Source organism: Pteropus alecto, unplaced genomic scaffold, assembly GCF_000325575.1.
Source record: "Pteropus alecto unplaced genomic scaffold, ASM32557v1 scaffold95, whole genome shotgun sequence".
Taxonomy (NCBI): domain Eukaryota; kingdom Metazoa; phylum Chordata; class Mammalia; order Chiroptera; family Pteropodidae; genus Pteropus; species Pteropus alecto.
In genome coordinates, this window is record NW_006441071.1 from 20,778,668 (window position 1) to 20,801,495 (window position 22,828).

At 33.1% G+C, this 22,828-nt stretch overlaps 1 protein-coding gene and 1 pseudogene across 1 annotated transcript in view; both read left to right on the forward strand.

The window, feature by feature from the left end:
- Window positions 1-22,828, forward strand: part of RORB (RAR related orphan receptor B) — a 177,112-nt gene that overhangs the window by 3,183 nt on the left and 151,101 nt on the right. The window lies entirely within an intron of this gene.
- LOC112485190 lies at window positions 7,921-8,039 on the forward strand (annotated as a pseudogene).

Genomic DNA, 22,828 nt, shown 5'->3' on the forward strand with positions numbered 1-22,828 from the left:
CCTTTCCCCACCCCCCCCCCCCCCCCCCCCGCCCCACCTCACACACCCACACTTACACATACTCACTCCCCATCCCCAGTCAGTACCTTGGCTTGGGCTCCACGCTTTGCAGTTTGCCAACTATCTTAAGTCGGGGCGTCGAATACTTGATCCGGGAATGAGTGGTTACCCTTGGGACCAATCCAATAAATTCACCCCTTACCTCTACCCCGCCCCCTCCAGGTCTAGGATAATTAAGAGACTATCCAGAGGGAAGCTCTGGGGTAAGAAAGGGGTTAATCTTTGAGGTCATTGTCCTGCTCCACAGCGAAACTGAGTCTCGGTGGAGCGCGGTAGGTTACTGTGGGCTGGCCTGGGGCGGAGGAGGTTTTATTTGGTGGCTCACAAAGCATTTCACCCTTTGTCTGCTAAAGGTACCGCGTCAGTTCTAGAAACGCTTTTTCGGAGATTGCATTATTGAGGGGAATAACTTCTGAAGGCGGAAGGAAGGACTTGTAATTGGGTCCCTCAGTAGGTGAGAAACGAGTGAGCCGAGGTGTGGGTTTCAAGATTCCTTCCTGAGAGTCCTGTCAGCTGTTTATTACTCAAGGGCACAGATATGGTCGGATTTTCAGCCCTGCCTCTGCAGAAAACCCTGCTTCCAAAAACCGGCATAAGTGTCGCAATCAATAGGTGATTGTGGCACCGCGGATTAGAAATGTGGTTTTATACTTGCTGTAAGCAAGGATGGGACTTGACTTTTCTAAAGCCCAGTTTTCGTCTATTATTTTCAAGTAGTTAATTTGTATTAATTGCTAACTTTAGAAAAAAAGGCTGCTTTGCTTTCAGAGGTATGATAAGCCCTCGGAAGTCTGGCCAGGCCTTTAGATCTCCTAAACAAGTTCTTGATCTTAACTTCCTGCACAAATTTCACTTAAATATTTCTAACAAACATTCCTCCTCCCACAATTAAAAAGAAAAAAGAAAAAAACATTGCTGGAAGGACATCTCCGTCAGTAGTCCATTAATAATTATTTATTTAGTAATCATCACAAAGCTGTCGTTATCCCCCCAAAAAGTAAACATTCAAACACTTTGAAGAAAAATCCTAAAGCTATTTCTCAAATATTGTTGAAAAACTATATAGTCACAAAACCAAAATATTTTCTTAGGTGGTTACATCTTGGGATGCTCTGCTCCCTCTTCCCCCAACATCCTGGGTCAATTTGTAACAAGTACATATTGTTACATATTGCTATGTACTTGTTGCAGAAGTGCTTGATATCTTTGGGCTTCTGAAATACATATTAGAACTACTAAGGCTTTTTAGGTTCCTGTATTTTCAGAAAATCAGAAATTGAGAAACCAGGATGGAAATAGAAAACAAAAAATTTTGAGCAGCCGGCCTCGTAAACATGAAAGATAAACATTAAAACTCCTTTGTTAGCATTCATTTAAAACTTAGAAGTCTTGGATCTTCCATCAGCATCAGTATAGGTTTTGCTCATTAAATAATCTTTAGAAAATGGTTGCTTGCATCATTATTAAAGTGGTTTGCATAAAGTTTTACTTTAACATGAATAACACTATTATACTCTTAATCTGTAAAGAATGTTAACATTTATTTATTTTGGTAACAATTTGTTAAATACTAAAGTATTAATTGCCTTAAAAGCAATTATTCAGAGTGTACTTGCATACATTGTATTTTAAATTTAAGTGTTTCAGAGTCATGAGACCTGAAACAGAGCTTTTACAGCACCAAAAAAATGTAAAGTTTCAGCGTCAATCTTCATGAAAATGACACTGGAACTATATAATAATACCTACTATTTTTCTAAAAGCATTTACGAATTTGTCATCAGATTTTAAAATGATTCATTGAGGGAAGTTTATCTAGATAAAATATAAGTAAAACTTTTTTTCAGCTATTATTTCACATTTTATAAACTTGTATCCACTTTTAGGAATGTCATGTGGCCTATGTAGTGTCTATACTTTTACTACGATGGTCCTAAAAATAAGTGTTACTCACAACACATTAAATCGATTTTTTCACTGTAACGAATATTATACCTTTAATTTAAAGTACATTTTATAGCAGTCAATTAATACAAAGTTAAAAATTATTCTAGTAAGTTATTAAATTTTAAAAGTCTGCATATATGGGTCTGCTGATGTTCTAGAAATTTGTAAATAAAGTGAAGTTTAAAATTGTGAACAATAATATCAGTGCCACTGTACATTGGTGAAATCCAAGACTTATAAATAATTATATAAAGAAGTAGGAGAAAGAATGCCAAAGTTAAGACCATCAAATTCTAGACAAATTGAAACAAGTCAAAGGTTATAAGCATGTATGCTATTAGTGCAAAAGTTATTAGTTATTGAGGTGACTTAAAATACATATCTTTTATCATTCCAGTATTATGAAGAGAATTTCTTAAGTCTAAATCACCTCTGTATTTATCTCATAAAGACAAAGAAACACAAAGGCTTTAAATTATATTGCCATTAACTTAATGTAATTGATATTAATAAATTATTTTATTGTGATGTTAAAATACACAGAAAAGTATTATGAATGGACAATGTTCATAATAATTAATATAGGGTTTTTTTATTCTAGATATAGTTTTACTATTCCATCTACTCTTATCTAAAAGATAGAAATTAAGTAGATGAATAAGTCTTTTGTAATGTAATGAATGATGACCTTTCATAAAATGAGCTCTCTACACATAAAGTATTATTCCTGTAATATTGTAATCATCTTCCAATTACAGCTTCTTGCAAATATTTAATCTTACTTTGAATAGAATCTCTGACTTAACAGAATCTCTAGCAGATAATAGCAGTCTTTGGAGGCGTCTGTTGATACACACTGATACACAATATGTATATGTATGTGCCTATAACCACCCACTCAGACAAGAAGAATGAATATTTGAGAGAGAAAATCATTCTTATCTTTGCTTTCACAATCCAGACTTTCAAATTCAAACATATTTAGAGAAACAAGAAACTTTCCAGAGCATTCATACATGTTGTACTTGAGTCGAATAAAAAAGAAACTGTTAATAGCATCTATTTATAAATGATCTACACAAAACTCCATTATACTTCCTAATGATAATTAGAGGGAAAAGGAATCAAAGAATTCAGGTCTGCCAAATAAATAAAATATTCCCTCTCAAATTAAGCAACAAATTTATAGATAACAAGGCTTATGCCATGAATTTGAAGGATGTCTCCTTTGTAGCAAAAGACAAAGGGAGCATAGAGGAATAAATATTGATTGAACTAATCATCTGATGAATAGAAATGAGATTTACCAGTGCACCAATATAATAGGCTATGTTAACTAGTTCTTTCATAGCGCATATGCTGCCCTTTCAACCCCTGACCCCATCCATTCATTTCTTAATGAGGGAAACCACAGGTGTTATAACGGCATTTACAGTGAATCAAGCTAAATATAATAACCATGTGGTTAACTAATGGCATTGGGGGGATGAAAGGAAATATTGTAATCAGAGTGTCGCAAAATTATTATGCATTGCAAACCATTTAGAATTTTGGCTTGCTCTGTTCACCTTTAAAATATACCTATGAGGACATTAGTATTTCAGGTCCTAAATGTGTTGTCTCCTTAATAAGCACAGTTTTATTAATGCTTATCTGAAGTGTTAAAAATGCTATTCAACATACATTTTACCTACATTGTTTAATACTTTGCATAGTAAACATTTAAAACATTTTAAAATGACACAGAAGATATAATATTTTAGACTTAAGATTGCACGTATTTTTCTTGGTTAGTGATTATTTTATAAATATTGGAAATAGAATATAACATAATAATTATAAAGGTATAATATACAATAAATTTTGTTTTAAAATTAAATTGAGATATTCTTGACTTAAGCATATCTTTCCAAAGGTCAAATGAATGTGTCACCTTTTGCCAAAACCTGAGGCTAAAAACTTGTTCAAAACATGCTCTTATAAAAGAATGAAAGTAATTTGCTTTGACTTAATTGTGTTTACCTCTGCATAGTGAATATTTTAACTGGCTGGGTATGCTGACTTTGTAAATTACTTTACTAGACAGGGTGTTCGTTGATGTCATTTTGTGTGTGATTAGTTATCATATCATGTGGTCATGGGTTATATTTCTCTAATTCACAGAAATCACAGGCATAAGCAAAGAAAGAGCAAATCAATCTGGTTGTTTACTAAATTGTGTTTTTTGTTACTAGCCTACTTATTACTTTGTACTCATATGAATCCAACATCCTGGCACTGTGGTTCATATGAAAGATTTGGGATGCTTAAAGGAAACTGTTACATAGATTTTTATCTCATAGTAAAGTTTTTTCTTAATGAATATTACAATGTCATTTTTAAGTCACATTTAAAAATTTTTCTATATATGTCCAATTAAGCATCCTCTTTTTTACATGAATTTCATTAGGATTATGTTGTTATCATGTGACAATAGTAGATATACAATATTTTAATTTTAAATTAGAAGTACAAAAGTACTCTCTGAATTGGGGCACAAAATTATCCTCAAAAAGGAAACATCAAAAGCTTTTTTAAATGGCCTTGGCATTTATAAGCATTACTTGGCATGAAAGAAATGAGTACTAATGGCTGCAAAAAAAAAAAAAAAAAAAGCAAAATATTATTTTATTTTAGTTTTCTTACTCATTTATAAAAATATTTTCATATGAATTTCTCTCCTTTCTATGGAACCAAATTTGATTTTCCTGTTCTATAAATTTTGTCAAACTCATTGATCAACTCATTTCTAGGAGATTAAATTAAGATAATACTCTTGAAAATGAAAATAAGATTATCTTCACAAATGTTTCTATTTTGTTTTAATTTTAAAAGAACAGACTCAAAGATTTGATCTTTTACAGATATATATATGTGATATATATATAGATATATATATCAAAATAGAAATCATTTATTAATTAATGATTTATTGAGCATCTACTCAAAGCCAGGCACAGAACTGGGCCCTAAAGATGTTTAGGTTGATAAAGCATTGTCAACTGGTGAGGCTATAATAGCTATGATCAAAGCAAAAGCAGAACAAAATACAGTGGGACGCTATTAGAATGTCAGGACAGCTCTCACAGGGGAAGTGATATCTGGTATGGGCCTCTAAAGATGAGTAGAAGTCCATCTTTTAGTTAATTTGTTCATCATAAATAATGTTTATTAAATTATTATTTGTTGTATTCCCTAGTTGCTTTTTACAGTCGGTACTATGTGAAATTTAGTTTATTAACATAGAACCATTCTAAAAAGAACATATTCTGATGTAGAACAAGCAGTAGTATTATTTTTAAATAAAACTTTTATTCGTAAAATAATTTTCAAGTGACAATTCTTAAAAAAAAACACTCTAAGGTAATTTTTAAATTACAAAAAGAAAATATACTGAAAGAAACAAATATCGGTGTGAGGAAAAGTGGAACTGTAAAAATTTTAAAGTATCGCCAGGAAAAAAGATGGAAAAATACAATATCTTTATACATTTGTTTTATAAGAGAAATTCTTATTTTTGTAAAATGAGGAAATGGCTGATATATATTGAGTTTTATGTTCTTTAACAGTTAAGATATTATCTGAAAATAGTGATGTCTGCTCTAGAGAATATCTTAGATTACCAGGTATGAGGGAGAATAACATTAATTGAAGTAGTGGGATATATCAGCAGTGTCTGAGGACCACAGTAATATTCTTTAAACTTTTACATTTCAAGAACTTGGATATGAGATTGAACTCTGAAAATTAAACTATAAAATTCACACATAATGGTCTTTCAGACTTTGGAGCTATTCTCTCTCTTAAGCATATTTAAAGAAGGAAAATTCCTGAACTCATAGACATTAAAAAAAAAAGAAAAAGAAAAAAAAAACATGACTCTGAGAAGCAACTAATGACTGTCAGGCTGAAAAAATATCCACTACAATTCACAATTAGGCTCTTCATTTTGAAGTGACAATTTGACGTTCCGGTCTTGTACTTTAGATCTTGTGAGCTTAGTTAACTTGAATCCTCATACTAAGGCTGAATCCACTCTGAAACACTGGTGAGATCAGGTTTCTGAGCCTACAAAGCTGAAAACCAGGCCCTGGGCTGCGGAGAATTCACGAAAGTAAATGTCACCATTTGAGATATCCAGGCAGCCAAACTGTCACTCTTGGTCATAACCCTCTGCATTACCATGAACCTCATCTTCAAATAGCTACATAGTAAGCAAGACCACAGAGTCATGGGTTTTCAGTCTTGAAAATTAGATATAATTTTTTAAATGCTGATTAGAATTTATTAGACTAAGGAATGGTGCTTTTCCACTGTAACGCATCCTGATAATGAAATGGCTATTATATTTGATCCGTTTGTTTATTGGCACTGGGAGAATTTAAGAAATGGATGAATGACGCCATTTCTTGGGGCTTTTCTAAAAAGGTGAAAGATTAGAAGAGAGGGCACGCAAAGGCCCCTCTAACTTTTAGAAACTTTGATTGAACAGTTATTTAATAAGGCACCCGGTTTTCAAGATACTCCCTTCCTCACCTCTTATTGCAATTTCTCTGGTGCTCATATATTATATGACAATGAACACACATGCCCACTTTGTGTTATATGTGCTATTCTAGGTGTAAATGTAGACTGAACCTTTGTAGAACAGTAGTTTTACTTGAAGTGCTATATGTAATACGAGTTTAGATTTTCACTTTAGCTTTTATGGAAATTTGTCTACTACTTAGTAAACATTATCCACTATTTTGATCATTCATTAAAAAGACTTTTTAAAGGCAGTCATTAAATAGGATCAGAATGTGTTGTCACCTGTAATTAATTCTGAGAATACACAATTCAGACAATAGTAGTATTTTATTTGTATAGTAAAAATTATTAAAACTAGTTATTTATCAAACTACATTTAAATTATGATTAGTTTCACCTGTTCAGGGCATGGTTCTCAACAATGCTTCATGTTGGTTCTGTGACTCTGGATTAGCGTGTTCTAAGTTTCCCAAATAGAAGTTTCATCATATAGCTTGAGACAGAATGAATGCTCAAGTCAAATTTTACTATCCAGCACCTGCTGGCTTCTAGATTCCAGAATCTAATAACACAGAAAGTTAAAGAACGTAAACATGTTGAGTTTCTAATGAATAATTGGTATCATTATCATTGTCGGTCAAATACTGAAATTATTATACAGAACAATTCCTACTAATTTGTACATAAGTTGTGCCTGGCACGTAGCGAAGGAATTAAACACTTTTTTATTTAAAAAAGAAAAGAACCCTTGTTCCTAATTTTCACTGTTTTTGAATATGAACAAATGCCAGAGTCTGGTGGAATCGAGTAACATTTGTTCAGGAAAATCATTGTATCGTTAAGGTGCTTTGTTTCTTGGCAATAATTTATTTGTTCGTTTGTTTGTTTGTTTGTTTACGAAAACAAAATATTTTAGATAAATTTATTTGAAAATTTTTAGGATCCTAACCTATTCATCAGTTTGCTCTAAAATTAAATATAAAACAAACAGATCAATATTCTGGGTGGGTTTTTTTTGTTTGTTTTTTCTTTTTTTAATGCTGAGCACCTTTTCAATGGCTTAATTCTAAGCACTTTCACCCTTGGACAGAAATTTTCATTCTTGTGATTTAAAAAAATTAAGAACCAAAGGAACAGGACTTTTAGAATATCTTTTCAAGGGCAGCTCAGAAATATTAATAAGAATGCTAATAAGGTGGCATTAATACCCTTCCAGTTACTTTTTTTATTTTGTTTTGTTTACTAATATTATTAAAGGTCAGTCTAACACCCATGTCACAATAAATTAAAATTTATTTTATTGGTTATAAAAAGTATTGTTTGGTAATGAAATAAGTTGATTCTTTCTACAGCAATGCCACCCTGAACAAGCCTGATCCTGTCTGATCTCGGAAGCTAAGCAGGGTTGGGCCTGGTTAGTACCTGGATGGGAGACCACCTAGGAAGACCAGGTGCTATAGGTGTAAAAACTAAAAAAAAATAAGAGATTGTAAGCTGACAAGGTCCTTGCAATTTGTGAGGTCAACCAAGGGTTGCCTTGCCTAAAAAAGAAAAAAAATAATAATAAGTTGATTCTGAATTCTTTTCTACCGAAATTTCATTAATGATTTTGGAAAGGTTATCTAATATGGTTGACATGAGTGTTGATTTAGAGTCAAAGACAGACTTTCTTTTATCATATAATACAATGATCAAAAAGTAAAATAAAATAGATGACAACAGTATAGGTGACAACCCTAATAGTGGATCAAGTTTAAATGTGATTCAATAAATCTTAATTATTGAGTACTTACACTGTTTAAGAAGTGATGTCCTTCCAAGATAAAAGTCTCAAGCTGGGTTTTCTTATAAAACTCCTAAAGAATTTCTTATATACTTTTTGTTCAATTTGAATTTCTAAATGAGAAAAACAGATGACTTCTCCAGAATTATTTAAGAGAGATTGAGACCAGAATTTGACTTCAATCAAGAGCTTCCGACTCTGAGTCCAAGTCCATTTTCATTACTCTTTGCTTTCTCTCTTAGGCTATACTATTTTTTGCCACCCCTGCACCCATGGCAAACATCACTAATCAATCATACTATTAATACTTATTAAGTCTTGATGCAACCTCCACTACCATTTAACCACTGGCCCTCAAGATAAAACTTTTTACCAAAAAGTTTCATGAATGTTTTGATCATATAAAGAATAGATAATATTACAATAAAACTATTTTTATTCAATCACATGATCCTCTTGAGCAAACCATAGTTTTCCATAGTTCTCACTCCTAAAATAATGATAATGACATTTACCAATTTCAGAAAAAATTAAAGTAAGTATTATGGAAAAATCTACAGATTCCAAATAGAAACTTTCCAGTAAAAATAATAACAAAGTCAAAGAATATATAGTAAAAATTTTTGTTACCATAATCATTCCCTCGAAGTATCTGAAATTTAATTTCATAAACTCAAATAGGCCTTCTCTTACGGAGATTTCAAGTTTCTAGTAAAACCACATATTATGGATGTTTCCTCCACTAAGATTCTAACCCAGCTGCATCTATTTTAAGGAAGGGAACAATTTTATGGGCAGTAGCTATAAAGACTGTTGATGTCTAAATATGACATCCCTCTTCATTCAACAACCAACATGCACTTGCCTAATAATTTATAATGTTAATCCACTCATTTGTCCCTCAGCTTGTCAGTTCTCTCTTCTGGATTTTATGTTTGTCAAGAGGAGGGTTATCTATCTTTGGCTATAAGCATTTCAAGCAAAGGAATGAATAAAATAGCATAGGATACCACCATTTACCTACCTGGGTTTAATTAATTTTGTCTGATTGACTGGAATTGAAAGTCTCATCAGCATGTTATTTTATCAAAGGCCTATTATCATCCTATCCAATCCTGTTTCGTACAGCATAAAATATTTTCCTAAGGAAAGAACCTTGACAACATTAAAAAGGTGCTGATGTCTAATTGTGCCTAGTAATATAAAGAAAATCCAATTAGATTTGACATTAATTCTAAATAAATGCAGCGTTCTGCTTCTCCTTAACAATATTGTAATTTAATGTATTTTGCATTTTGGCCGAAATGTAATATTTCTTATGCAAAGCTATCATTTATATAGTTAAATTTTATGCTTTCAAATTAAGTCCATTCACATTTCTTTAAAAGCACTTTTATTAGTCCACTGTTACTGATTTTGTAGACCTCTTTAGTGTACTCTGTCCTATACAGATATAGCTCAAAACACCAACCCTACTCCATCATTCATTCTCCAGGACTGAAATTGACCTTATTATATAATGGTCCTGACTCCCACAACTCAAATGAATTTGACCACAGATACTATTAGAAAGAAAATGGACTGCATCAGAATCTGCATTGTCTTCATCTTATATTTAGTTATATAGTATATTTAATAATACTACATTGGAAAAATTGTAGGCTTATCTCAGATGATTCTGTTTTATCTCATGTAAAATACCTTCTTTGCTTGCTTTTTTATAAATAGCCATATATTTCTTCATACTCATTAATTGTCAGTCTTTGTACTGTGGCTGATCCTAAGGAAAATTTCGAAAATATTTTAAAAAGAAACTATGTAAACCTGGGTGAAGCTGACAAGTGCAGTTTCATCTCTTGTAAAATTAATAATAATATCTTGCCTATGTTTAGTGCTTTATAATTCTCAACAAACTTTTGTAGACATTATCTGGGTGATCCATGCAGCAGTCTTGTGAGATATGCAGGATAGGTAAGAATAAGAATGTGCCCTGGATAGCTAAATCAAAAGAAACCCCAAGATGCAGTTTTAACACCTTAAAAAAATTCCCCAAACAAAAACATAAACTATTGTTTTATAAAAAGGAAATACGAATAGTTAATAAACAATTGGAAAGAAAGAGCTCAATTTCACTTATTAAAGAATTAAAACACTAGTAGCATCTTCACTTGTCAAATTACAACATGTTGTGATGAATTGAACACCCTCATATTCTACAGTAGGCATTATTACATCAGTACAATTATTGAGCCTACACTCTTAAAAATGACCATGCTCTTTGGCCCAGTAATTCACCTTCTGAGAATCTTTCCAAAGGAAATAAAGTAACAAAAGATTTTATACCTAAAGTCTTATGCCTAAAGACATTATGATATTTTCAACAATATAAGAGCAATTTCGTCGTAATGCTCTTTATGGCACACTTTCATTCAGTATGTACTCATTATTTTACCGGTATGTATTCAATATACATCACTAGTATTAAGTGTTTATATGAACCTGACAGTGTTTTTGGTTCTAGGGATAAATCACTGAGCAAGAAAATCATCATCATCACTAAACCTAAAGACTAATAAAAAAATTGGAAAAAAATTTTATATACTGTATGATCTAAATTATATAAAATGCATGAAAAAATTTGAAAAAAACATAAAAATGTTAAAAATCACCTCAGGATATTAAGATATCAGGTAATTATTTTCTCATTCATTACCATTTCTGTACTTTCAAACTTTCCCACACATTCTCTGTAGATTAGTACTATGTCAAAGTGAATGCTCACTCTGGCATTGTGATAAATCTGTCCTTTACCTATGACTCATTGTATTTTAGCTCATCCATTTTCCTGAGGTCATCTAGTATGATAATAGGGTTAAGGTTGAAAGTGTAATGGTTCATTGAGAAAATTAACTTATTTAATATTTGCACAACTATTTACTCATTCATTACCAAACATTTAATCAGGGACCTATTATTTACTAGGCATTACTCTACGTATTGAAGATATAGGGTAAATAGGATGCAGTCTCATCCTCTAAAGAGCTTAGCGTTTCATCTTCTTGAAAGCCATATGCTATAATTCACAATAAATACTGGAAATAGCAATAATAATATGCAGTTTAAAAAACTTTCTCCATCATTGAGAAAACAAGGGTTCTGCCTTAATAATTTCTTATTAACAGTAGGTTAATATTCTTTTTGTCTCTGAAAGCACATATTTTTTTGAGAAATTACTTCAGATGTTGAAGGAAAAATAAAGATAGGATATTCATATAGAAAAATTAATCACCTTACCTTCATTTTACCTTCTTCAAATTAGCCCATATCTACCCCCGACTGCACTTCGAGGCTTTGCAATTCTAGAGATGTTAAAGAATGCCAACAGAGACACACTCAGGTCTGAAAATATAAGAAGCTGGAGGATAATTGATTCCTGTTGATGAGGTTGTGGGAAATTTTTAAATATTCTATGCTCTAAAGTAGATAAAGAATTTCAGTTTTCCCTTAAGGCTGTTGGAAACTCATTGGTATTTAGTAGGGCAGGATTCGAGTATGACGTTCATTGCTAAGGCAGTCTTTATTCATGGGTACTCATACCCCCAGGGCAGTTTAAAACAGGTCACTTTGACATATTTGGCAATGTCAAGAGCCATTCTGCATTGTCACAACTGAGAAGGTACCACAGGCATCCAGTAGGTAAAAGTCAGGAACACCGCTAAACATTCTACAAGGTACAGCACAGTCCTCCAAAACAGACTCATTCTGCCCCCAAATGCCCATAGTGCTAACAGTAAGAAACACAGCCCTAGAGAAGTATATAAAGTCTTTCTAAACGGAATCATATTACAGATCTTCAGTTTTCCTACGTATCTTTGAGAAACCTGGTTCCTCTTTTCCACCTCTTCTTTCACAATAACCCCACTTCCACGTCACTCTCACTCATTTTAAATGTTTTTATTATGTACACGGTCCTCAAGATGGAAAAATTTCCACTGCACTAAAACAACAGAATAATTTGAAATATTGATTTTGATGCTGAGAAAGTGAATGATTCTAATGAATGGGCAAAACATTCTTTTGCAAGTCAGGTAGTTTCCATGTCTTTACCGTCAACAAAATTGAAGAAAGGTCTAATCAAATTGTCAGTTATAAACCATTAAAAATAGTTTCCATGTTAGAATGCTGTGTGATTTGAGGCATATATTTCAGGAGTTTAAAGAAGTGAGTTAAATTGCTATGGCAAAATTAGTTTCACTTCCATCTACATATTTATATGAACACATTTTCCAACACTTACATTTCCACAAACAAAAATAGGAACAGAAGTGATGCTAAACTCCATTATAGTCTGTTAGTAAATAGACAAGCATAGGTACCAGAATTGTTTGGAAGAGGAAAAAAAGCCCCATCTGGCTTATTATGAGATGAATTTCCTTTAAATATTTATTTTTATGTTTAGTAAACATAAAATTTGTAATATATTTGTGTAATTCTTATTAATTGTCATTTAGTGAAAATGATAACAAATCAGTCCAGAAGAAATGTTAATACTCAGAACTCATATTCACAGAGAGAAAAAAATGTTACATTTAAATATAAATATATATTTTTGTTGAAGAGAAGTATAACCAGGTGATTAATAAAAGACTTTTAAATATGAAAATTTTGACATTAAAATAAAATTCTATGGGGGGAAAAAATGGAAGTACAAATTTAAGGAGAAAATATATATTGTAAAATTCATGTTACAGAAGAGCTTATTTATGATTTTCTTTTAAAATGTATGATATGATATCAAAACACTTTGAGATTTAGATTTTATTAACATATTGAAAGAACAATTCATCAGTTTTATTTTAAAATATAAAATCTAAAATGTCTCAGAAATCACATCCTTTACAGTGATATAGTATGTACTATATAATCAGCTTTTTTACAGTAGTTCTAGATTGAAGGGGAATGCTCTAGGACCCATGATTCCTAGTTTATGGTAGTGTGTCATGTTTTTTCAGGTTCATATTAACCTGGTATCATAATCACTTAGGAATTGCATTAGATTGAATACCTAGGCAACAACCATTTCAAACTCTAAGAAGAATGAAGAGTGGTAACTTGTTATCTTTTAACTTTCCTTAGGTGACCAGGCACAATCATATCTGAGAGGCTTTGGACACTAGCCAACCATTCATTTCACCCAAGTTTCTAAAGTGTCAGTTCTCTGTAGAAGTTCTAGATGACTACCAACCTCAAATCAGCAGCTATGAGATGGAAACAATATCCTTCTAAAAAAAGAGGTACTTTTTTAGGCCAGGGGTCTGCAAACTTTTTCTTTAAAGTCCCAGATAGTAATATTTTAGACTTTATGGTCCATATGGTCTGTTGCCACCACTCAACTCTGGCACTGGAACACAAAAGCAGCCATAGTCAATATGTAAAATCATGTCTGTGTTCTAAAAAAACTTTATTTACAAAAACAGGTTGTAGGCTAAATTTTGGTGGGCAGTCGTTTGGTGACCTCAACACTGGACTGTCAAGTCCCTTAGAACAGGATCCATTGCTTACTGAACTTAGTATTTGCATCACCTAGGACAGCATCCGATATTCAATAAATGTTGAATAGATGAGTGAAAGTATTCAAGCCAGAGAGGATAATAGTATATGAAAAATATGCTGAAATACAATGCACTATAGAAGAGAATAAAAAAGAATTATAAACCTCATAAAGCATGGCTATTAGCCAAGGAGATCTATTTCTAGAAGTACCAGGCAGCTTGGCCACAATTAATAGAATGAGTCTGTAGTACATTATTTATACACATTCTCATATTGAATCATCAATTAATATTCAAGTATAACTTTTTATATGTTTATCTTCTCTATAGTTTGGACTTGATGCAAGACATCTTTTAATCCTCATCTCTAAATTCTCCCTTACTCATATGTAATCGGTCATTGAAACTTCAAATTAATTATGGATAAGGAAAGGTAACTTAAAAAATGGACAATTAACTAACTGCTCAACAAATATTTGGTGTGTCCAGTGTTCTAAGCATTACGTAGTTGTTGGAGGAGATCCAATGAAGAAAATTTATTCATTAAAAAAGTAAATACTATATAGCACTTATTATATGTCATGTTCAGCTCTAATTCCTAATAAATGTTAACTCAGTTAATCCTCACAGCAAACTTGTGTAAAATAGTGTTTATTATTAGGTTCATTTAATACGTGAAGAAACTGAGATATGGAAAGGTTAAGTAACTTGGCGAAAGTCACACATCTGGTAAATGGCAAAACTGGAATTCAGATCCAAGCAGGCCACCTTCTGAGTCTGTGTTCTTAACCATTGCAAGATGCCATCACTTTTCTTAAGTCAACCTCTGAAGTTTCAAAAGGACAGATGTGAATTGTTGACTATGAATACAACACAATATGGCATTGCCAGAGGACCCCTGTAACATATGAGTTAAGAAGTGAGAAGGTCAATGTTACAGCGATAGGACAAATTTTGTGGAAAATCACTTGAACTAAATCTTAAAATTGTGTAGAATTTTATTAGCAAAGAATCACAAGAAGCTTTTCAGGTGGAAAGACAGATTGAACGGAAGCATGGGGACAGACTTATAATTTGTATGTGTATACCATCCCAAATGAAATAAAGAGTAAGAGGAGAAACTAACATTTATTCTGTGCTTCCTATGTGTCATATATTGCATTAAATCCTTGACCTTCTAGGGGGCTATTTACAATTCCAGGCATTAAAGCGGGACTGTCAGTTCTAATCCAGCTTCTACTACTTACTGTGTGGCTTTGGGCAAGTAACTCAACTTCTCTGAGCCTCAAATTTTCTATAAAATTAAGATAGATACCTGCATCATAGGGTCATTGTAAGAGTTACATTACATAGGATAACATTAGAAAGGACTTACATAGTCTCCTGATATTTAGTCCTCATCAAGTGCTTTATTATCCTTCTTGAATTTTTGTCACACACACACAAAAAAATGTGAAGTGTTGTCTCTATATTTCAAATGAGAAAGCTAAGGCTCAAATAGTCTCCAACCAATGTCTAAAATATATGTATAATTTTGTAAGTACAACAGGCTTCCCAGAGAATTAGTTTTCATTGGGAGAGATTTGGTTAGACATAGGCAAGAATTAAGAGACGCTGAAATGTCAAGCTAAGATAAATTTAGAATGTTGAGGATTTAGTATTTAAACTTTTGAAAACTCAAAATATATGACTATTCTTATTTAAAATTTGCTCCTTAACAATTTAGGGGTCATTGGATAAAAAGAGGAGTCAAGCCAAAAGCAGAGAGGAAGTCTGGAGATTTGGTCTGGCATTTGCCAACGTCACCAGGTTTAGGTGTTATTTCCGATGCCCCCTTAAACCTGTCTCATAGTAAATGTCCTCACTCTCACCTAGCAAGTCTCAATATACCTGTCAACTTGATTTCAAAACATTGATTAAGTATAGCATTGCATCCAGTTATAGGGAAGAAACTCATGATAGTTATGATAGTTTGGTGGGTTTTTTTCTTATATTTATTTACATTTGTTTAGCACAATTTGGTTGAAAAAACATAAACACAACATTTACCAGACATAAATTGCAAAGTTCCCCCACATACCATCTCACTGAATATTATTATACCCATAGCATTTTTTTCATATTATAGAGGGTTGATCTGTTCTTTGGGAGAATGTTTCATGAAGGTGCCCACCACTTTTTAAATGGGAGCTATCTAATGTTTTATTTTATTATACTTTACACAACTTCAAAGATCCCTTCAAGTATCTAAAATAGTTGAATCTTTCCTTTTCTTCCTACTAAAAATTATGATTTCCATTAGAAAAACTTCAATAATTTTATCTGAATTTCCTTTTAAATACACACCTGCAAAATGTATGTATGAACTTTAAAAGAAAATAAAACTTAAATTCTCCATTATTTCATCTTAAAACAAATAAATGCTTGTTTTTATTTTATTTTTAGGATTTCTGTTTGGAGGGGAGTCATAATTCCAATGGCATTTTCTGCCATGATAAAAGGTACTGACATCAAGAGATCTAAATTGTGAAACTTATGTAACTTGTACTATACTCAGCCCAGCATCTTACGGTCTAATTAAATACAAACCAAGTCAGTTGGCAGAAAAATAGTGTTATGGTGCAGATATTAGCACCTTGTTAGCAGTCCAAAACCTGCTTTCTCAGGCAGAACCTATTTCTGAATGCAAAGTTTTATATAGATAAAAGCTGTAATGTTTTAAAGGCATTTGATGAACTTATGTTTGAATCCAGAAAACATTTTTTTCACCAACTTTTTTTTAATCACATGGGGCCACTTTATGGCAATTATGTATCTCTCTCATCTATTTTTCCATAAAGAAAACTAAAACACACACACATCACATTATTGACATTTTTAATTTAAAAAGAAGAGCTATTTTAGTACTCTTAAAAACAATAGACATTTTCCAAAAGCATTATTTCACCTTTTTCGGGTTCAATTTCTAGAAAAAGTAAAGAAATTTATTTTTAAATGCCACTACATGATAACTGCTCATGTGAAGTATGTTATAAATGTGTCACATAAATGTGTTTTAAGATTCGTGTTCCCCTAGCATTGATCTATATTTCTTCTTGATCATCATCATAGCTAATTCTTATTGATCACTTAATATATGCTAAGCACTGTTTTGAGCACTTTATATTAATTACTCCCATTAATAATCAGAATAAATTCTTAAAATTTGTAGTAATTTTTATCCTCATTTCACAGATGAGAAAAATGAAGCATAGAGAGGTTAAGTAACTTGTTCAAGATCACCCAGCTAGCACTGGGAGGAGCCGGGATTTGAATCTAGGTTTTTCACAGCTGTGCTGTCCCCGTTTCCCATTACTTATGGCCAGAGGATGCTGCAAACTGATTTCATCCTCTTGATCTATCTTGTCTGTCTTAGAGGCCCTTCCTGGCGTGCACACCTTCAGATACCTCCTTGACTCTAGGCAGTTCAAAGCCAGGTGAATGGTCTGGGGAAGTGATCTGGTTCACCTTCCTCATTAAGCCATGCACAATATTGAAGCATCCCTTCTTGGTCCCATTAATGAAACATCGAGAATGAGAGGCTGATAATTCAAAATCACTCGAAAGCATGTTTTTCTGTTATAAATGTGCATTTTAAAAAAATTGCCACCAATGACCATACACTGACTGCACCTGACTCTGAGGCAATCTGTCTTAATTTGAGAATGGGTGGCTTACACCCAAGTGCAAGCAGTATCCAACACAATGATAATTTGCTGTCTCACAAAAGACAGACTGTCTTCTGGGGATTCAGTGGAAAGAGTTCTAGATTTTAAGTCAAGAGGCATTTCGCTGACCTTATCTGACTATGTACCCTTGGCAAGTCACCTCTGTGGCCCCACCTCCTCATCTCTAAAATAAGATTGTCTCAGGGTCCCTCCAGCTTTCAGAGCCCATGAGTTCATGCCTTTAAGGATACTACTTTGACACATTGTTACCGGAGTTGTTTCTCAGTTGTTTTAGTCATTGAAGAAACAGAGACTTATATTATAGATTAGGTAACTAGTCCAAAAACAAATAGGTGTAAGGTACGTACAGTGGAAATTCATGTGATTCCAAAATCCTGAACTGGGTTGTCCTTTGTGATTCTAAGATCCAATAGGTGTGTTCCCTACAACATGCCTGGTCTCCAATTTACTAGAATTATAGTGAATTTCTACATAGTCCTGTAATCTTACAATACACCAAAAATACAATATTCATTAGAACTCTAGGTTCACAAATATCAAAAAGAAGCGTCTGATTGTTCTTGAATTCTATCAGGCAAATCACTGAGAAATTTAGGCTATCATTTATACTCCAGTAAATTAGTTTTCTGAATCCTTTCTCAAGAACACAGTTTCCCAGAGACATAAGCAGAGACCTCAAGGGACTGAAAACTTGAAAGATCCTTCCACCTCCTCGAGACAGAGTTGAGATAAGGCGAGCACCGAAAGGCTGTGCTGATTTAAGATAAATACCGCACCTACGGCACAGTTTCGCTGAAGGCTGGTGGTAGTGTGCGTGCGCGCGCGCAGGAGCACGGGGGACGCATTTAGAGAAGTCAGGGTGAGTAGCTTGTGTGGGTGATAGGGGAATTCGATGAAGGGAGATACTTTAGCCTTTTCTTCAAGTACATCTTCCTCCTGAGTACATTTACTTCCATCACAATGGAGTAGAAGAGATCCTTGCTTATTGGTGCGGAACCCTTGAGACCTAATTTAGCTTTTATAGGAAATTCAAAAAGAGACCGGCACGAGAGCAAGAGAACAGAACAAAGATATGAGTTTGTACGGGGAATATTGATACTTCTGGACTGCCTCTGTAACTCTTTTAAAAGAAATTTTCTAAGTAAATGCTGACATAGACTTTTCGGTTAGTGGAAGAAGGTCTGAGCTCCTCACGAGGGACAATGCACTGCCCGAATCATCTTTACAATTCCCGACAGTCTGTTATCTCTGCAGCTCGAGTTCATTCGTTTTTGTGCTGTGAAGGTCAACAAACATTTTGGAAAAAAATAAATTTTCCCTTTTTTAATTTCTTAAGTGTGCCCTCACAAGGATGCCTAGAAATAGGAAAGTTACATAAATGCAAATTTAAAACATGGCCTGACAAGCTGTGCCTGTTGGTCCCGTTGATCATTTTTTATTCACATTTCACAGCAATTTCTAAGAACTTCACCACATCCTTTGTTAACTACATATCAATTAAAATACCTCTGAGAGGCAGGTACAATAACGCAGTATTTGTTATCCTTCTCCAACAGCGAAAGGCCCACTTTTTACTAACTGCTAACGCACAGCACATAGAGACATTGAAAGAGGGAGGGGGGGTGGAAAAAGCCTGCTCTTAAGGATTTCACAGAAGAGGAAGAAAGACATTTTTTTTTCCAGTGCTGTAGGGGAAAAAAATAATCAGAGGCTTAACCAGGCAATCAGTGGGAGGATAAGACCAGAACTTAGGCATTCGTATTCTTTCTCATCATCTATTGCAGCCACAAAGTCTAATAAATTGTCATTCACAAGCAATTTTGCCACACGAATATGAATTGTTAAGGCAAAGAACCCAGATTACTTTTGTAGATGGCTATAGCAGTGTAGCAATGGAAGGCAGACCGATTTGAAAAAGAAAACGGAAAATATTGTAAAACATTGACCTTTGAAATTAAGCATCATTCTGCCCTACTTTCTGAATCAGCTAAAATCATTTTCCTACCCTTCTGAGTCTCAGTTTCCTCACCTGTCCAATAGGAGACTGAGACCTACTTCCTTGGATAGGTACAAGAATTAAATAAGGCAATAAATGTCAAAGCTAGCAGATAATTAGTAATATTATTACTTTCTGATAGAGAGCAATTATATATCGTGTTTGCACTTTTAAAAGTTGGTCTTAAGTACGTCCAATGTATTTAACATGCCTCCCATATGTGTAGGACTAGACTGCTTTGCTGAATACCATGAACCTGCCTATGGTTTGTTATGTTGATCTTGCATCCTGTCTGATAACAAGCTAAAATAAAGCATTATCAGTAACCTTAGAGTCTTTCACGTTTTTTAGTCTATTTGCTGCCTACAACTCCACACCACTTTAGGCCTGTTAGGTATGACTATGAAATAAATGTATAAATAAATAGTATATATTATCTGTTAATTAATTTATACAGTCATAAATTCTGTGATTTAACAGATTAATTAACCAGGTCAAAGTGTTAAATGGAGGCAATGATCTTCACATAACTAACCATATATTTAGTTTATTGGGCAACTGGATGCTAACTGGCATTCCCTATCAGCTAGAAAAATACATTAACGTAACAACTTCCCAGCTTCCAAATTCTGCCATTAACTAAAACATGATTTACCACTGCTTTGATCACTGAGCTTGAGTCAAAACTCTTGTTTTTATTCAGGAAAGATGATTTATTCCAAATAATGTTTTCACTTAAGAGTCTAATCATAACCCCAAGATGATTCAGATGGTGAAATCCAGCTGTAACAACAACAGCATCATCCAGAAAAATAACCACATGTATACTGAATCCCTTAAAAGTTTTCCATAACAGATCTAGGAATGATAAATCATGCCAACTCATTTTATAATTAACTAAAGTGTTCCTTTTCCTTCAACAGAATCCAAAAAGATTAACCTATGATCTTTAGTTGGATAAATTAGGAGATCATAATTTACTCTGCTGTGCAAAATTAAATTTAGTTTGTAAAATCCGAGCAAAGAAAAAATTCCAAACACATGCAAAGGTGAGCATTTTCAGAAATTTCAAAAATAATTTTCATAGCAAATCAAATATTCAATAATATACAATATCTCTATACTAAACAGCACAGCTTTCAATAATCTATTTTAGAACTTTTCTATAAGACTCTCCTGAAATATCATGGTCATGCCATCTGATTTTTGAGTTAGCAACATGAGTAAATCAAGAGAGCCATGTTTCTACAGTTTATCCCTAATCTCAGATTGTCACAAGGCAGATTTTTTACCATTTTTTCCTTATTTCCTAACACAGTACCTATCACAATGGGTATTTGTTGAATAAATGCACCCAAGAAATAGACTCTATCTGTAATAGTATGAAAGTACAGTGAACCTCCTTTGGGTGGTTTACTTTGAAATTATAAGGACTGGTAAAGCAACATTGTTGCATAGTTGCATAAATATGCTCCTTATGTATTACTTCCTATGTCTCCCAGTTTCTGTTCCTGGATGCAACAGATCTTGGTTCTGTTCCTGTCTGACTTCTGTTTTCTGTTGTCATACCACTGATAACATTTCATAAAAAATTACTGAGCAACCACTTAAGACATTTTTTCAACAAAGCAGAGGATAGATGAATGGATGGATGGATGGATGGATGGATGGATGGATGGATGGATGGACAGATAACTCTCTTTTCAGTGAACAGTTATAGTTGCTGAATTTTAGCAGCACATTTTAAATTCAGTTTTACATTTTCTGCTCTCCTAAGACATTGATCATCTTTGGAAAGTTGCATTGTGCTAAATTTATTGATTTCCACTGAACATGCTGAAAATGTTCTTGATACATCATTAATATAACAATTGAGATCAAGCATTTTTAGATTCTAAGTAACTGACATTAGAAAAATAGAAAGTAGAATTCACTTTCTCTCCATGAAATACTGACTAAAACGATTCTATCCTGTGACTTTATTGCATTATTTTATGACTTATCAGTACATAGGTCAAATAAAGGCCAGGAAATTGAGTTCACATTATTAACCCAGGCACTGATCACAAGATGGTTACCTCAATAAGGATAAAGCCTCTCTTTGATTTTGCTAAGATAAATCATGTAATGCAGTGTATTGTCTGTGACTTGTTTCCCTAGAGGATGGTGTTGATACTCAGTTCTTTAAACTAGTTATCAAAAAGAGAAACAGCATAAATCAGAATCTTTGTAGGTTATTCTTCGCAAGGAACAACCTATAAGCTAAAGTTATTGACTTTCCACTGTACCCAGATAATAATAAACCAAAGAATGAAGGAAATGTTTTTGATGAATAGAGGCATTACTGCAAATCACTATTAACCAACAAAATATATATATATATGAAAATGTAAAAAAATAGTATCTCTTTTCTAGCTTCCAGCTCTATCTAATCTTTATTAACCTAACACATCACACTCATCTATAGGGTAGGGATGGTGCCATTTGAATTTAGGTGCTTAACAAATAATAAGCATTTAGTAGATATTTCTTGAGGTTTGGCTTGGGTTGTTAGCTGATTCTTTCAAATTTTCTTTTCTATAATTATTTTTAATTTGCTATAGCTTTATGTTTTCACTTTACATTCTCTTATAATTTGATCTTTTTGTTCCCTGTCATCTCTCAGTTCTTCTATCATTTCATAGTTTTCCCCCTGGGGACTGATTCCTTTGCTCTCTTCTTTTGTCATAGTCCTTTCTGTCTTCTTCTTCTTCTTCTTTTTTTTTTTTTCTATTTTCCATTCACTTTATCTCAATAGTTTTAATTTTTTCCCATTTCTTTTGAAAGAGTTTGTTTGATTCATATTCTCCTTCTAATTTCCTTAATCTGCTCATTTTCATTCTTTCCTTTAAATGACTCCACCAAACTTTGCCAAAAATGCCTTTGGATTAAGGAAGAAAAGATCTCAAGAGCTCCTTGTACTTTTGTCAGATCCAAAGCATAAATCCATATTTATAGGCTATGGCTCTGATTTAAAAGTATGTTTGTCAGACATCTGTGTTGTTTTACATATATGAACATTTCATGACTGCAAAACTCCAGCCAGAGCTTTCAAAAAAACTCTTTAGCCTAATTGTTAATGTTTCACAATCAGAAGTTAAGAGAATATATCACCTGTGATGCTCTCCAAATGAGCTTTCCATCTAGACACTTT